Source organism: Aotus nancymaae, unplaced genomic scaffold, assembly GCF_030222135.1.
Source record: "Aotus nancymaae isolate 86718 unplaced genomic scaffold, 86718_ANA_hifiasm-v0.15.2.pri h1tg000011l, whole genome shotgun sequence".
Taxonomy (NCBI): domain Eukaryota; kingdom Metazoa; phylum Chordata; class Mammalia; order Primates; family Aotidae; genus Aotus; species Aotus nancymaae.
Genome location: NW_026988422.1, coordinates 82,829,868 through 82,842,486, shown reverse-complemented (window position 1 = coordinate 82,842,486; position 12,619 = coordinate 82,829,868). Strand labels below are relative to the sequence as shown.

The window sequence follows — 12,619 nt, the reverse complement described above, 5'->3', positions numbered from 1 at the left end:
ACAACGACATTGTGATTACACAGGAGAATTACTTTCTTAGCAGATGAAGGCTGAAGTATCATGATGTCTGCAACCTACTTTTAAATGGTTCAGCTAAAACACAACCACGTGGTAAACATGGCAAAAAATTAACATGTGTTCATAGGTAAACAAGTAGTTACTGCACTATTCTTTCACATCTTAAAAAGTCGGGGAAAAAGTCAGATGAGACTGCATAGGAGACCAGGAGGGCTTCCTAGATCCTCAACTTCATCAACCCCTCAATAAACAAGGAATACTTGCCTATGTGTGGGTAGTGGTTTCATAAATTAAGACATTAGGTTTGAATTACAGCATACAGAAAGAAAAGTGCACTAACTATAAGTGTATGGTTGATTGATTTTCACAAAGAAAACACACCTGTGTAACACTATTCAGTTGAGAAATAGAACAGTACCAACATCCCAGAAGCTCTCTTTATTCTTTTCCTAGTCACTACCCTCCCAAAGATAACATTCGGCAATGTCTGAAGACACTTTTGGTTTTCCTAACTGGGGGTTTGCTGCTGGCATCTAGTGTGGGTAGAGGCCAGGAATGTTGCTGAACTTCCTTCGTGCACAGAACAATCCCCCCATGACAAGAAATTATCTGGTCCAACATGTCAATAGTGCCAAAGCTGAGAAAGTCTGCTGTACGGTACAGTTTTATCCTATGAATATTAACACCCTTTAACCATTCTACTGTTTGGGCATGTAAAATGTTTCTGGTGTTTGATTATTAATAAGTGTTAAACATGCACTACATTCTTAGAACAGAAGGCAAATGGACAGTTGGCTGAGGGAATTAATATCTTAGCACAGTTTAGCAATTTATTTACAGTTGGGAATTGCTACTTTAAGATACATACACCTAACAGTTTTCCATGTACTTTTTCATTTAAATATTTGCTGAGCATTTACTATGAGCCAGGCCTTAATGGCATGGCAGGGAACAAGACAAGCAAGGTCTTTGCCCCAGGAAGCTTACATTCTAGTGGGAGAGACAATAAGAAATAAAAATACAAATATCTGTCAGGGAATGGTAAGTGCCACAAATAATAATAAAGCATGGTAAGGGGAGAGACAGTAATGGGGTAAGGGCTGTTTAGAGGTATGCAGAAAGAGGACCAGTTAGGAGACTATAGTAGCAGTTCAAGTAATACCTAATACATGCCTGTCTCTACACAGTGGCAGTGGGAAAAAGGGGTGTGTGTGTCATAATTGACCACAAGGCAAAGAATGGAAAAAGATGATTTCAAGTTTGACTGACACAGAGGGTGACAACCAAAAAGGCAAATGGATAAGACAAGAGAAAAAGCTGGTTTTGAAAAGGAGGGAGGAAAAGAAGAATTTGGCTCTATAAATACTAAGCTTGAAGAACTTCAAGGTACTTTCATGGAAATATCTATCAGACAAGAGAAATAGGCCAGTTCAAGCATCCAAAGAACTTATCTACTTGGGATTCATCTATACAGAGGTGACAACTATGAAGTCATCTTAACGGATGGAGCCACGGAGAGTGAAAAAAGGGGTCTGGGTACAGAACTCTGTGAATTTGCACTAAGTAGGAAGAATCACCAAAGGAGAGCGTTTGCCCAATGAAAGGAAGGTAAAACAGACTTGAATGTGCTTATGATTTATTCATTTGCAGACTAAGAATCACCAACTTAGAGAAAGGGAAACAGACTGGTCCAAGAGGTAGGGAAATCTGCATCCTCAATTGCAAAAGAAACCAAGGGATGTCAGCTTTAAACCGGAGATGGTAGTCAACAGTGACAAATGCTAAAGAAAAGTCAAAGGACAAGGGACTGAGGAAAGTTTACTTGAATTGGTGATTAGCTATTTATTAGACACTGAAAATTGTGATTGTTGCACAACTTTGAAAATACTAAAAACTACTGACTTGTACAGTTTAAGTGGGTAATATGTATGGTATAGAATTATATTTCAGTAAAATACATATATACACATATAAATAAAATAACATTTTTAGAAGTGCAATAGGGCAGAAGGTGTAGAAATCGTAAAGAATAAACAGGCTAGGAAATAGGTTATTTTTTCTAATGCATTTTTTAATTTTTTGAGACAGAATCTCCATCTGTCATCCAGGCTGGAGTGCAGTGATGCTCACTGCAACCTCCGCCTCCTGGGTATAAGCGATTCTCTTGCCTCAGCCTCCTGAGTAGCTGAGATTACAGGCATGAGCCACTGCGCTTGGCCGGAAATAGGTTATTCTTGAGACATCTGTTCTCAAAGAGAGTAACAGGGAATAGCAGGGAGTAGGTTTTGTCATTTTGTTATTCTTTTGGTTTTTATTTATTTTTCAGCATAAAGGAGAATGAAAACTGTCTGCAGCTAGAAAAAAAAAAGGAATCACTAGAGGAGCCAGAACAAGGGAGGGTGACTGGTCAAGGGATAATAAAAAGCACAGTAAGAAAGTTAACCTTAGAAAGAAAGCTCTTTCTTTCCCTGAGAAGGGAAGAAAAAATTTGATAAAGATATTATTAAAGAATCTGTTAAGGGGGAGGAAGTAACTAAAAAATCTCAAACTACCTCCATATTTTCTAGGAAGTGGAATGCCAAGATATCTGTTGAGGGGAAAGGGGCAGAGTGGGGAATAGTATTAGCAATAACCCAGTAGGGACGTAACTGGAATGGAAAAGAATCTCAGTCTACAAGTGGATAAATCATAAGTATATTCAATCCTATTTTACCTTCTGTCACTGGACAAACTCCTGGTCCCTGCAGATTCCAAGGCAGAATGAACAAATTCATGAAATGCAGTGAAAATATTATGGACATAAACAGAATAGAGATAGTCCTCAAAATCGTACAACTCCCTGAAAAAGTTCTTGCCTCAGTTCTATAAATCTGTTCCCTATTCAATTGTTTTTTCACAAGACCCTAAAGTTATAAATTTTCGCATTAGCAGCTCGTGATTACTGTGAAAATGACTGAGATTTATGAACTCTGCAAAATGAAAATCCATAAACAAGCAACCTGTCAGGATGTTTTAGCAGCACCTTTCAGGAATGTGCTTCATAAATATCATTTTACATCATAAAAGACTAAATATATTCTCAACATTTAGAATTATGGAAACAACAGTAAATGTCACTACTCAGTTCTCTCACCCAATATTGAAATCCCCTCTTAGTAATATTTGGCCACTTATCAATGAAATCTGATTAGTTTATAGAACAACCTATGGCATTGCTGGGTATCAATAACTGGTGTTCACATAATTCCTGTATTTCTATGTTGATTTTTATCTGCTCTGCTCATTCCCTAGATCTGCTACACAGATGGCATAAAATAATGTATGAATAAAACCTACCTTTTACCAACTCTTGAACTTCCACCAGGGTCCCTAAACTAAGCCTTGAAAATACACTTCCCTTATCTACTGATTGCCTTTCAAATAGGTAAAAGCAATTTTTACATTCTCTTCTCTTCTCTAGGGTAAACAAATCTAACCATTTTCCTCACCATGATTTTTTTTCAGTGTTTCAACTTCCCCCCCTAAATATTAGGAATCAAAACAGATATCATGTGCATAGTACATGGGAGGGGGGCAGTAACTAACATTCAGTAACACATCCACTGTGTGTCTGCTGTGTTGCAGCATGTCTGCAAGCTATGTTTACTTATCTTCACAATTCATCCCTGAGAAAATGGAGCCAGAGACACGAAGCAACTCGACTAATTCACAGCTAACAAGTGACAGTCACAATTTGTCTTACTTTATACCAAGATACTGCCTTCCCTCAATCTAGACACTGATCTGCTTCTGTAAGTGGAACATTACATCCTAGAACCACTTTTGTCAAGCAAGAAAAATTGAGTGTTTGTAAATTTAATCACTCCAAGTAAACTTATTTATTTTTAAATTATTATTTCTGTAGACAATCTTGCCTAGTAAATTTATATCTGGTCAGTTCTGGCCTATTATTATATTTCAGCCTTTAAGAACTCTTCGATTCCCGAGTGTTATCTAATGTGCTGGCTAATCATCACTGCATGGTTTGAGTGCATTTATTAACTTGAGAAGCACGCTTCTTATATATTTAAAGTTGGTAATATAAAAGTGCTAACCAGGGTCAGGGCAAGACCAGAGTCCCGTAGTATATCTCCAAAGACATCTCCCCAGGCTTACATCAACCCATTAATCAACATTTTGGGTTTGGTAATTTGAATGGATATAATAAATCCATTTACACCTAATCCAATGCACATTCAGCTCTTCTGTCTAGACACAGAATTATGTTCAGTGTCCTAAATAAACTTAAATAAATTTATGTCCAGCAATCCCCAATCACCACCAGTCTAGTAAACCGTAACAAAAGGAAATATGATTTGTGTCACCTGGCTTTTTTTTTTTTTTTGAGACAGGGTCTTGCTGTGTCGCCCAGGCTGGAGTGCAGTGACACGATCACAGCTCACTGCAGCTTTGATCTCTCACAGACTCAAGTGATCCTCTTGCCTCAGTCTCCTGAGTAGCTACTACAGGCATGCACCACCACATCTGGCTAATTTTTTGGGTTTTTTTTTAGTGACGAGGTCTCACTATGTTGCCCAGCATCATCTTGAACTCCTGAGCTTGAGTGATCCTCCAGCTCTGGCCTCCCAGAGTGCTGGTATAATAAGCATGAGCCACTACCTCTGGCCTCACCTGTCCTTTTCTTATTGAAACTCTGCTGGCTTGAGGGAATTGGCTTTCCTTTCCTAAGTTCTTATAAACTTGTTGGCTCTTCCAACAAGATTCTAGAACAGATTATTAATAGGTTCCTAGCAACCAAGAGCCATCTAATGGCTCTTGGTGAAAACAGACATTTATCGGACACTAGTCTTCTATCATTAACTGCATTTTTAGGATTTTTCAAAATCTATCAATAATGATTTTACAACGTCTTCTGCAATTACTGTGGTAAACAATTTGAGCTTAAAAATATGATCACTCTGTAATATCAATTAGCTTGAATTTAATTCTAGATTTTTTTGTCCTTACCCAGTTTTAAAGAAAACAAGCAGAACACACTGTCCTCCCTTTTAGGCACTCAGCAGTCACTGCTTTCAAATATAATCTCCTGAAATAAACTAGCTCATTTAATAGGCCACAGATATGACCAATTTTTCTTTATGACATTCGATTTTAGAAACGGCATTTAAAATTTAAGAACCTCATTAACAACTCGAATAGTTTTTGTTGCTTGTTAGTGCAAACTACATTTTCAAAATGGAACAAATTTAAACAGAATTTGCCCAGAAATCAACTAATAAGCTTGAATAATGCATCACAATATAATCGAAATGAGATAAAAGGGAGGGGGAAAAAATCCCTAAAAGACACCAGTGGTAGTCACTCTGAATAAAACAATCTTGGATAATCACTACATTCACAGTCAAGATTATTTAACAGGTAAGCATCCTAATGACACAACTTTAATCCAAATGTCTGTCAATACTACTATCACTACTATCATCCATCGATTCTTTCATTGAGCAATACAGAGGGGCTTAATAAACGTTAGGCAGTGTTCTAGGCGCTGAAAGCTCCTCGCTTTCATTCTAGCAAAATCATTCATACAAGCCTTTAATGGGCACCTAAAATTGCAAGGCACTGTGCTAGACATCTGTAAAGAGAGATTTAGATCGAGATACATAAACATCACTAAGTTTCCCTTAAAAACATAAAAGACCACCCTTAAGAAATGCTCTTATTAGTCGTTTCTGGCTGAGCGCCGTGGCTCACGCCTGTAATCCCAGCACTTTGGGAGGCCGAGGCGGGAGGACCAATTGAGGCCAGGAGTTCGAGACCAGCTTGGCCAATATGGTGACACCCCGTCTATACTAAAAATACAAAAAGTAGCCTGGCCGCGTGGTGGCGCAAGCCTGAAATCCCAGCTACTCGGGAGGCTGAGGCTGGAGAATCGCTTGAACCTGAGAGGCAGAAGTTTCAGTGAGTCAAGATCGCGCCACTGCACTCCAGCCTGGGCAACAGAGACAGACTCTGTCTCAAGAAAAAAAAAAAAGAAAAAAAGAAAAAGTCGTTCCTAACCTAAGATGACTTAGCGAAAGCTCCGTTTAACTGGCAATCTAAATTAAGGGAGCGTTACCGAGCCTATCTTGGGCAGACAATAGTTTAGGAGCTGTCAGATAACCTCTAGACTTACGGTCCAATTTTCTAAATAACAATTTCTCTCATAACAAACCAAATTAACCACCAGGAGCGGGTCCGTAAAGACGACGTCTCCAAAAGAACGAAATCTAATCGCGGAAGTGCCTTTTCCTCATTCCTAGTCGCACCCTCGTTACGTGGCTCTTCAAACTCCAAAGTCGGAACACCCTAGATACGGAACAATCTCCAAAAAGTCTCAGGCCTACCCAAGGTTGGGACTAATACGCCGCGAAATAATCGGGGAAATATGAATACTCAGTGGCCATAAGATTGTGCGCGGGTGACACCCCCGTCCCTTTTGCCCAAGCCCTAGAAAATCCCCTAACTCTGACTGACCCCTACTGCGAGGGCCGCTACCAGTTCTAGGGTGCGCCCGGCCTCCCTGCCCCGCCCCGGCGCCTCGGACCCTCTCTCCAAGCCCGCCCCGCAGCCCCGCACCGCCCGCTAAGTTCAATGTGTACGAGAGGTTAGCGGAGGGAGGCGGAATTCGAAAAGAGACTCTCTGCCAGTGGATGGCGGCGGTCGGCCATAACCTACTCCGACCTCCGGATACGCGGGAGGTGGGCGGTGCTGCCCGCAGTCGGTGGGTCACTCACCCCTCGTTTCAGGCAAGCCCCTTAGCGACGTCTCTCCTTGCCGACCGCGGCCATCTTGCATGTGGAATGTCGGGGAATACGTCATCACGCTGCGTCTTGAGACAAAAACCAAGCGACCGGAGGGGCGGAGAGAATAGGATGCCTGTCAACCAATGGGAAGAAAGCAGAGCTCTCAAAAGCGGAACGGGCCGCCTCATTCCTCCTTGCCCGCCCCGCGGGTCAGTGGCGGCTGCGTGCAGGGGGAGGAGCCAGCCACAGGGCCCATCCTTTCGGTCCCGCCCCCCGGGGCGAAAAAGATTCTGGAGCAACCGAACCTGCTAACGGAACTTGGGAGCGTAGGCGGGGTCCGCGTCGCACTTCGTCCAATCAGAGCTGGGGTGGGGGCGAACACAGCCAATTGCGACCTCGGAGTTGGCGGCGGCTGAGCCGGCCGCTCTCGCCCCCGGGAGCCGCCAGCCCACTGGCTGAGGAGGACCCCGAACGGAACGCCGGCTTGGCGGCGGGGCGGGGCCGCGCCCATGCGTCCGAGGCGCGGACCAATGAGCGGCTGCGGCGGAGGCCTGGGGGCGGGGTCTAGGGCGGGCTGAGCGGGGTTGGGCCGCGGCGGCAGGGCCGTCTCCGGCTGCCGTCCCGCCCCTCCCGTCCGGCCGCCGCCGCCGCCGCCGCCACCGGCGCCACTGCCACCGCCACCGCCTGGGGGTTGGTTGAGGCGGACGGCGGGGTCCGGGCCGGAGTGCATCGTTCCCGCTGCGGTAGGGGAAGCGGGCAGGTGAGTGCTGGCGGCGGTGTCTGCGTGCATGTGGCCCGGGGGCTGCGAGAGAAACTCGCGCTGCCTTTCCGAGCGTTACGAGGCCGCCCCCCGCCCTGGCTGGCGCCCCTCTGCCGAAGTCCGGCGCGCGCCCCCTCCCGGGTCCCTGCCGGCCGCTCCGGGCCCGGGGCTTGAAGGGGCTGGTGTGAGCCCCGGAGCTGGGGTAGGGAGGGCCCTGCGGGGTCGGAGGGCGTTTATCGGCCTCTGCCCTGGCTCCCTGCGGGGCGGGAGGCGCGCGTTCGCTGCTGCCGGTCCCTTTTGGCGCCCACGCTCCCGGGCTCCGCGCCACCCGGTCCCGAGGTGGTGGCAGGTGCAGGCAGCGCTCTCCCTGCGCTTGCCCCCCTGTCCCTGGCCCTTGCGCCCGCTCTCGGGTGGGGCCCGGGCCCCTCGCGCTGGTCTGCTCGGCTCTGCGTGCGGCCGGGTCGCGCTCTCATTTCCTTCCTTCCGTCACCCCGCTGCCCGGGGAAGGCTGTGCGGTTTTATGTTTCTCTCTGCGAGTCCTCGGTGCCCACCGGGGTGCCCGAGGACCAGCCCCCGCCTCCCTTCCGCTCCGTCCAGTTGGGAAGATGTTTGTAGGAAATAGGTCGTCTTTCTTCCCACGCGACGCTGGCCGTGCTCCACACGCGCAGTGCCCTACTAGGGAGAGGCATTCCGTGCTTAGAGTTTGTCATTCCGCCGTTAAACTCTTCCTCCTCGTGGCTCCAGCCCGGCGATGCAACTCTGCCTTTCCCCCGTCTTCACTCGGGAAAAGGAGCTGACAGTGACGCGCGCCCCTAGCTGCGGGGCTCACCCCCGCCAGGCCAGTGTTGGGAGGAGGGTGTTTAAGTATTGCAGAGGCATTCACGCGTTGAGATCACTCGGACCGTGTTATTTTGCTTTTCTAAATAAACGAGGTGAGGTTTCAAAAGCAAAAATACTTTTAAAGTATACCGACAAATTATTTTACTTTTAAGAATCCTCGAAGAGTTAACTCTGTTCGTAGCCTGATTGTTGTGCTGGTGAGGCCACTATATATGCGTTTGTTAAAACTCAACGGAACACTGAAAAGTGTGAATTTTTTATCGTGTAAAAGGTACCTCTTTCCCATTTTTCTTCTTGAAATGACCTTGCCAGTATTTCAAAACTGAGCTAACCATAATAATCTTGGAGAAGTGTTTATTATTTTAAGTGAATACATTTAACCCAAGAATATAGGAAAATAAAAGTAGTCTTGCTCTCCACCGTTAAAATTTGCCAAGACTTGCTTGAACCATGCTGTATTGACTGTATTTATACGGGCTACCATGCGTGAAAGTCCGGCAGTACCAGATTAGTCCCTGGGGCTGCCGTGATTGATTCTTTGGTGAAATTCCAACAGTTTACGAAGGAGTTTTTCTCTGGCCTAAGAAAGTTTGCAAAGCCAAGTTCTCAAACAGCTACGGAACAACCAGCTACAGAACAACCTCTTTATTGGGACCCCAGACAGCCTTGGATTTTAGCCTTCTGCTACCCCTTTCTTGTCTGCCCTCCTTTCTGTGTGTTTAAGATTGTAACTTAATATCTGAAATGGAACTTTAGTTCGGAGGAGTAAAATAGTTGCTTCTCCAGTGTGCTAACATCTCAGTGCTTTTCTTCCTGGAATTGGAGTGATGTTGGACTTGAAGATTAAAACATCTATGTCTATGTGTATGGTAATAGCAAAAGCTTCTCATAAGAGCACGGTGAGACTGTCAATGAGAAAGTGATGCTTGCTGAGCTGCTCTTCCGTGCCGTGGACATTTAGGCCACATTTTAAATGATAATTAAACTTTTGCTTTAGAAGCCACTGGATAATGAGAAAAATGTGGAGATTGTGCTCAGATATTTTTCCTATTTAAAGTTCAACCACTGGACAACTGTTTTTGTTTGAGAGTTCTGATAAACAGTCCCAACAGCCTCGTTGAAACGCGGTACTCTCCTGCCTGGAGGAGAATGACAGGATAACAGCACTAGGAAAAATATGACCATCAGCGACAGAGCCTGGCTTGGAGTGAATATTTATTGAAATCAATGAAACCAGGTGCATAGTTTGTGCTGTGTTTTGGTAAAAATCCTACCTCCGAGTCAGGGTTACTCTGAATGCTTTGTGACTAGATGTCAGTTTAGTTTGAGGCTTACCAGGTTTCTTAAATGTTTGAATTACATGGAGTCTTTTTTCTTATCACAAACCCGAAGTAGGTTTTAGAACTGTAACTAATAATACTCTTATCTTTCTTATGTGTAGTTGGATGAATATCCATCTCTGAGGGGTTATTAGAGACTAGTTTGCCTGTTCCCTGGCTGCTGTGCCTGGTGCTTCTGTTGTGGGTGGGGAGGAAGAGTTTCAAGTGTTTCCTTCCCTTGGACCGAACTCCTGGGAATGGAGTGGGGACTTTGTTCCCCCAAAGAAGACTGGGAGTCATTTATTACTATGGCATTAAACGTTTTCAACAGAACAGTGGACATATCTTTATTTTTATGTTACTGTGGATGTTGCTTGTGGCCAGTTATAATATTTTCTTTCTCAATTACCTATCATTATCTTTGGGCCCTTTTTTTAATCAGCAAAAAATCCTTTAATTAGCTGTGCATCTTTTCTCTCCTGCTGCAGTCATAGAAGTGTTTATCCGGGTAACAGTTCATTCTAGGTCATATTTAACCAGTCAAGAGTGTTAGACTAGAGTCTTGCTTTTACACTTTACTACAGTTTTCACTTTTGTTGCCTTTACAATGGATTTCTGTCCATTGGATTTCTTTTTATCATCTCATTTTCCTATTCATAACATTGGAGAGCTTAACTATTTTGATAGGCAAATAGAATTAATTTGCATAATATTTACTCTCAAGGTAAAAATAAATTTCTATCAAAATATTAATAGATATGATGTGTTTTCCTATTACAAAGAAAGTTGCGACTTGGCTTTTTCTTTTTTTTCTTTTCGAGACCAACTTTTACTCTTGTTGCCCAGGCTGGAGTGCAGTGGTGCGATCTTGGCTCACTGCACCCTCTGCCTCCTGGGTTCAAGCGATTCTCCTGCCTTAGCCTCCCGAGTAGCTAGGATTACAGGCATGTGCCACCACGTCCGGCTAATTTTGTAAATTTTTAGTAGAGGTGGGGTTTCTCCGAGTTGGTCAGGCTGGTCTCGAACTCTTGACCTCAGGTAATCTGCCCACCTCAGCCTCCCAAAGTGCTGGGATTACAGGCGTGAGCCACCACGACTGGCCTGAGACTCGGCTTTTTAAAAAGTCACTTAATAGTCTTTTGAAAAAAAAAATTATCATCTGCAAGATTAAGAAGTTTTGCTTTTTAACTCAAGCCAGAGATTAGCTGTGTTGACCCCATTTCCACTTGGGAGTCTCCTCTAAGTTTTGGAAATAAACAGATCATAAAACCAGGTAAAAACACAGATATTGAACATTTTTGACTGAGGTAAATTTGAATGGAAGAAAACTGATTCCAAATGATTATAAAATTCTAATATCAAAGTTAAAACTTTGCAATTCTTTTTTTTCTTATATCAAGTACTTTCCAAGTAGAAGTGAACTAGTAAGTCCAAACAGTCTTGGTTGACAATGGAAGACAAATCTGTCTTTGAAGGTAAAATTTTGAAAGGGATGTACTGATTACTAAGCCAAAGTGAATTCTTAGCCTTTTATAAGCCTAATGTCAGTACTGGGATGGGGAAGTTGGGGAGGGCACAGGGGCAGAGCAGGAAGAATGTTTCCACTGTTTTTTAGAAGGACAAAAAAAATTTTCTAGAGAATGTAGATAATTAGGTGTTTCCACAGAACTTTTTATTTTTAATTTTTAATTGACAAAAATATATGATACATAGAGCTCTTAATAAAATATGCACCATCTTAGGTTTATCACTGTCTATGATCTCTGAGTTTCACTTTCCATTTTTTAAGAATACAATGCATTAGGACATAACAAGCTTAAGAAATTCTTCCTACTAAAATGGTTAACAGGCCGGGCGTGGTGGCTCATGCCTGTAATCCAAGCACTGTGTTTGGAGGCCAAGGTGGGCGGATCACCTGAGGTCAGGAGTTCAAGACCAGCCTGACCAACATGGTGAAACCTCATCTTAAAAAAAAAAAAAAAAATGGTTAACAATATTCAGTCTCAGAAAATAGACATGCCTTTTCAATATCAGCAGTTTTCTATTACACATAGTTGAGAGAAAGTAAGGATTAGGGTTGAAAAATACTTCCTAAAGCTGCTTTTACCGTAAAATATTTACTAGTGTCTAATAGACTAATAACATTTTTGATTTGTTGGTTGTAATTATTTAGCATTGCTGCATATCATGATCACCTCACGGTTCTGTGTTTTGCCCCACAACAAAAGTGTGGCATTGTGCTGGATTGGGTGGAAGCTGTTTTGGAAGTTTTGCCCATATCCTAAATTAAAACCAAATTTAATCTCTTCCTATGTATTTGGACAAAGACAGCAAAATAACTGTTTTTAAAAGGCCAAGGAGATAACACCTTTACATGTGTATGTTTTACCTTGCAAGGGAATATTATCATTTTGAATATCAGAGATAACAGTGAACCTTTGGAGCTCTCGTAAGTGGGTTGGTTTTGAGCTGAACTCATGAAATATTATTGAGTGTCAGTAAGATATGTCATTGAGGTGTGCTGGTGAGGCTCTGACACAAACTGAGTCTATCATTGTGCATAAATTAATCAGTCTCTGTAAGCGTCAGCTTTCTCATCTGTGAAGGGGGTATAATACCTGTCTTATGTTCTGTAAAATTCTTACCTCAGTTCCTGATCATATAATAAATGCCCAAATGACATGATTGTGATGGGGACGATCATGTTGAGAACTGCCACAGGACACAGGTCATGGCAAGGTTGGTGATGAAATAAAGAACATGACAGCATGAATAATTGCATTTAGGTTCAAAAACTCGGTTGTTTGATCTATCTTGCTGAACGTCACGAAAGTCTTTGATTGATTACTGTCTTGTCCTGAAGGCAATGGGACCATGTTGCATTCATCTTTGCATTTCAG

General features: G+C 43.3%; 2 protein-coding genes across 3 annotated transcripts in view; one reads left to right on the top strand and one right to left on the bottom strand.

The window, feature by feature from the left end:
- CCNK (cyclin K) overlaps positions 1–6,866 on the bottom strand; it is a 29,549-nt gene extending 22,683 nt beyond the window's left edge. Inside the window, exon 1 of the mRNA XM_012471110.3 lies at positions 6,792–6,866. The gene's annotated coding sequence lies outside the window, so the exon portion shown is untranslated. The remainder of the gene's footprint in view (positions 1–6,791) is intronic.
- Positions 6,867–7,491: 625 nt separating this feature from the next.
- Positions 7,492–12,619, top strand: part of SETD3 (SET domain containing 3, actin N3(tau)-histidine methyltransferase) — a 79,402-nt gene continuing 74,274 nt past the window's right edge. Inside the window, exon 1 of one of the 2 annotated variants that reach the window (XM_021675213.2) lies at positions 7,492–7,560. The gene's annotated coding sequence lies outside the window, so the exon portion shown is untranslated. Of the gene's footprint in view, positions 7,561–9,617; positions 9,638–12,619 lie in introns of those variants that run through there. The other variant, XM_021675214.2, reaches the window with a different exon arrangement.